The sequence below is a fragment of the Mustela nigripes genome, chromosome 3 (assembly GCF_022355385.1).
Source record: "Mustela nigripes isolate SB6536 chromosome 3, MUSNIG.SB6536, whole genome shotgun sequence".
In the NCBI taxonomy this organism is placed as follows: Eukaryota; Metazoa; Chordata; class Mammalia; order Carnivora; family Mustelidae; genus Mustela; species Mustela nigripes.
The window spans coordinates 156,658,684-156,664,200 of NC_081559.1; positions in this window are offsets into that span (position 1 = coordinate 156,658,684).

Consider the following 5,517-nt stretch of genomic DNA (forward strand, 5'->3'; position numbering starts at 1 on the left):
AATGCCTTTAGATCAACTCAGATTATGGCGAAGACCTGGATTTTGCAGAATAATGTCCTACGGGGCTGATACTGTCTGCTCTTGGCCAAAGGGGACTGAAAGAGAAGAACCTGACGGATACTTAGGAGTCAAAACCAGCTCAAATTGAGAAAGGAAAAAGCAGTCCTACCTTTAACCATGCTGGGAGGACAGAAAGGTAAGACCAGCTGCAAAATAAACAGAAAACATTTTTTTTCCCTCAAGACTGTCAAATGTCATAATACCCCTCTCTGATTATTGATTCGGATCAATGACACCACCAGACCTACCTTGTTTTTTACATTTATCACTGTGGGTAGCCCACTGCTCAGCCACAAATAGCACTCAAATCTCAGTTAATTCCTGCTTCTCCGAAAGCTGCCTGAGAAACAGCAATTAATCCAGAAACGCCCATTTCCTGGGCGCCGTCCTCAGAATCCTGACGGAAGAGGCTTCCCTCCTTTCTCTGGTCCTCCCTCACTGCAGTCAGGCCAGTGCCACTCGTGTCCCCACACCAAGCCCACGGCTATGAGGCTGGTAGCCACCATTACCTGAGGCAAGCGTTTGCTGTCCTTGGGGTTCTCTGGGGGCCGTTTATGGGCTACCAGGGGCCAAATATAACATTTCATTCCTGGCATCTGGGTGGCTCAGTCAGTTTAGCCTTCAGTTCAGGTCAGGATCCCAGGGTCCTGGCGGGAGTCTGCGTCTCCCTCAGCTCCTCCCCCTTTCTCTCTCTCTCACTCTCTCTCAAATAAATAAAATCTGGGGGGGAAAAAACCAAAAAACAACAACAACAAAAAAAACCAACAATCCCAAACCCACAAATGTTTCATGCTTACATCTTCCGCTTTCTCCTTTCTATAATTTTTTTTCCCCCTGGTTCTGGCAGCTTCTCACACATTTATAAGCACCCACATTTCTGCTTTCCAGATTCTTCATCCCCCCCCTACTTGGTTCTTGGTACTTTTTTCTTTCTTGGAGTAAGCCGCTCTGTTCCTTTTCACATTTCCCCTAAAGTCCTCTGGACCGTTTCCTCATCCTAAGATTTGGCTCTGACACGGTTCCCTGCATTTCCCCCGCCGCTGTGTCATTTCTCTGCCTTTCTCTCCTTGACCTGCGCGTTTCAGCTGCTGGGCTGCCAGCGAGCTGCTTGCTGTTGGAAACTTTGCTTTGGCTTTCTCGTTTCCTTAAGTGCTTTTATTTTGCAGCATTTGAAGAACATTTCTCACCATTCTGTGCTTCCTTGACAGGAGATCCAAATAGCCTTCCCTCGCCTTTCATTTTACTTGGCCTTTCTCTGCACCGCACGGTCGCTGTGGGTGGTACCGGGCCCTGGAGGTCCCGTTTGCACTCTTACCGCAAGATCCGCAGCGACGCGGCATCTGCCGACTTCACAACCTCCAGGATTTCACAACCTCCAGTCTCGCTTGCACATTCGGTTCAGGGCCCGGGAGTGGCACCCACCGATTACAACAAAATGTAGTTTCCCAAGACTGCCCTCCCCTAGCCAGCTAACTGGGGAAAGGGCGGCCTCGCCCGGGGCGCGGGCAGCGGAAGGCCGCCTCGCCCGGGGCGCGGGCAGCGGAAGGCCGCCGCTGGGCAGCCCTCCCCGCAGCGCGGAGCCGCTCACCGTCCCCCGGTGGGGGGCTGCCCGCAGGCGCCCGCACTTGCCGCCCTGCCACCTGCAGCGTCCCCTGCAGCCCTCACCGCCGCAGCGGCCGCAGAGTCCAGGGCGCCCACCTGGCTTGCCGGTATCTACCAGCTGACACCGCGCTCTCACGTCTGCTGCAGACTCGCCCATCTTGGACCCCTAGCACCTCGGCAGGACTGGAGGGGGAAGGGGCATCCCCATTAGATGGCGTCCCAACGTGAGGCACCTCCACTTGACCCTTCTAGGTCTTTCCAGATGGCTTCCAGAAACTGGAAGCAGAAGGATCAAAGCCGTTACCGTCCCCAAGCTGTGCGAGATTTGGCTAGTGTTCTGTTGTTCGCTGGTTGGATTCTGCTCCTCCATCCCCGGACTTCTCTGCGTTCGCCCCTCCTCACCCCTGGCCGCCTCCAGCACATCGCAAGCCCCCCTGGATGGGTCTGCAGGGTCAGCTCCTCGCGGCCCGCTTCCCTTTCTCATTCTAGGCTGCAGATGCGGGCTCTGCTAGTCACATAATGACCTGAGGCTTTGGCTTCAGAAAGCAACTTGGGGTGATTTTCAGCTGAATCCCTTTTCTAAAGACTCCTGTGAAATTCCCTTCTGGGGTCACTTTATAGAGAAGAAGTGTATAGACATTATAAACTGCTTAGGAGAAAAAGGAAGGGACGATTGTCAATATAGTTGCTTTTCACATTTCATAACAGATCTTTCCCCCTACAGTTTCCTTCTCCAACCATCCTCTTAAACCTCAGAGCTTCCGTGCATTTAGTCGGGGGAAGCAGTCATTCTGAGGAAGTTAGAGGAGGGCTGTGCCCTGCTCACTCTCTCAAAACCCAGCAACCCCCTCCAGACAGGACGGGACATGCGTGTGGCCATTGGTAACTGGCATCTCTCTTCCTCACTGGCCAAGGGTCCCCCCCCCCCTTGGGGGCGGGTGAGGTTCCTTAGCTCACTGCCTCGCTTTTCTCCGTGCTTTACCCAGTTGCGTCAGGGGGGGCTCAGAATCAGCTTCTCTATCATGCGTATTTTTTGTGAAAATATTTTGAAAAATATCCTTAATTAGCTTCACAATAGTGGGGCCTGTGTTTTGTGTTTAAACATTGGCCCCCACTTACGACACGGTTGTGCAGTCAGTAAACTGACTTTCCTACTGGTCGGGTAAATATCTGGCACCCTAAGAGTCCCCCTACCTGGTCTCTTCCCAGCCCTTCCTCTGGGATATCATCCCCTGCCTCCTGTGTCCCCGCACAGGGTGAGGATTCCAGACCTTGAGCCTCAGCAGAGGTTACCTCCTGGCTGCTGTGGGAAGTTCTCGTTGTTCCATATTTCGGAACACACTGGAGTCTACCCGATGGGCCTCCCTTCCCCAAATAACCCATTGTGATGGGGGAGAACCCCCTCGCTGGTCTCTGTGAACAGGAAGTGGCCCTCTCTGTATCATATTAGAGTTTTCTTGTAGAGGCCCCATCTCTAGAATTTTCCAATCTCAGGTCATGTAGGTAGCATGGTCCCACCTCCTACCCAAGTGTCAAAATGTTACTATCCTTCTCCTCCTGTTCTGGTTTATTTCATATTCTACTGGTGTCTCCAGGTGTCTGCTTCAACATCTCTTTTCTCAGAGACTTGAGAGTTCGACAATGAACCTCATAACCCTTCCTCACCTTTTCCTTATTAATTCTCTATTGTCTCCCCTCCCCCCCTTTCTAGGCTCAAGACAAAATTGAGTCATGGTCCTCTCATTTTCTCTCAACTGTTATGTTCTCCCACTATTTCTTGCTCCTGCTCTTGTTTATTGCTTATGGTTATGAAAGTCATCTGTCCCGTTCTCCAAACACTGGCCCCAAGCTGAGATCTGTCTTCTTTATTTTCTCTTGGAAGCTTTTCCAGAAATATTCCCATCCTTTTACATATCCCTTCTTCCCTCAATTCTTCCCTTCATTCTTTCAGACAAATGAAAATAAGTCATGGGGCACCTGAGTGGCTCAGTGGGTTAAGCCTCTGCCTTCGGCTCAGGTCATGATCTCGGGGTCCTGGGATCAGGTCCCGCATCGGGCTCTCTGCTTGGCAGGGAGCCTGCTTCCTCCTCCTCTCTCTCTCTGCCTGCCTCTCTGTCTGCTTGGTCTCTCTCTGTCAAATAAATAAATAAAATCTAAAAAAAAAAAAAGAGAGAAAAAAGAAAATAAGTCATCACGTGTTCCTCTTCCCCTTTCTTTTGCATGCCCTTCAATCAAGCCCAACCCTGCCCACCTCCTTCTAATTTTGTCACGCTCTTGGGCAATTTGCCTAACTGTATGGTAACCATAAATGACTGATGTTGCTCATCTTCCCCATTTACCCCTTCTGACTTACAGCTGGACTAGGGTTCCAATGTCACATTGCACTCAAGGGTTTTGAATCACAGCTGTGTGTCTTCCACTGTCTCTAAGTGGAATTATGTAGCATGTGGTTAACCTCCAGTTCCCCTTTGACATAATTTGATTCCATACTAATCATCTCCAGACTAGACCCCCAAACTTGGTCAGCACCTTTTATTAGGCTCATGAAGCCCCTTAAAGTAAATAATAAACTCTCCTGCATCCATCCTTACCTGTAGAAATAGTATCCAAAATACAGCTGACTCTTGAACAACCCAGGTTTGAACCACACAGGTCTACTTATGCAGAAAATTTTCAATAAATATAATGGAAAGAGTTTTCGACATCTGTGGTAATTTGAAAAAAGATAACAAACGGCATAGCCTAGAAATATCAAAAAAATTAAGTATGTCATGAATGTATAAAATGTATGTAGATTCTAGACTATTTTATTATTTACTACCTCAAATATACATGAATCTATTATAAAAAGTTAAAACATATCAAAATGTATGCACATGTGAATTTACAGACTGTACATGGTGCTATTCGCCTGGAGAAAAATGTAAACAAATGGAAAGATGAAGTATTAAATCATAACTGCATCAAATTACTGGAGTACTGTCATAATTTCATGGCCACCTCCTGTTGCTATCACATTTTCAAACATTGTATCTGCTTAAAAAGTCACGTGATGCAAATTATCTCCATGAAGAGCTTGTCTCTCCAGCAATCGCATATCACTGTAAAAACTGATCTCACTCTTCCCACATATTTTTCGTGTTAGTATAGCAGGTTTACCTTGAATCACATCCTTAGATCTATATGACATGCCACTAGTGATGCTACAAGTGCTCTCAAGGAGCAGAGAAAAGTTGTGACGTTACAAGAAAAAGTTGAATCCCCTGATATGTCTACAAATTGAGGATTGAGGTCTGTACCTGCAGTGGCCCACGCTTTCAAGATAAATGAATCCGGTGTAAGGATCATTGTAAAAAGAAAGAAAGAAAAAAAAAGAACAGAAAATTCATGAAGCTATGCAGCAGATACAACCAGCAGGTTGCGAAAACTTTGCACTCTTGGCAAAATACCTTTTCCTCTCATACTGAAAATGCAGCCTTTCTGTGGGTGTAGGATTGCTAAAAGAAAGGCATACCTGTGGACTCTAATATGATTCGAGAGAAAGTTAAGTCATTATATGACAACTTAAAGCAAAAGCAAGGTGAAAGATCTCAAGCTGGAGAATTTAATGCCAGCCAAGGATGGTCTGATAATTTCAGAAAGAGGAGAGGTTTGGCTTAAAAAAGTTCAAAACCAAAAAAAAGTTCGAGATAAGAGGAGAAGCAGTTTCTGCTGGCCAAGAGGCAACAGATGAGATCCCAGATGCTAATAAGAAAATCACTGAGGGGGCACCTGGGTGGCTCAGTGAGTTAAAGCCTCTGCCTTCGACTCAGGTCATGATCTCAGGGTCCTGGGATCGAGCCCCACATCGGGCTC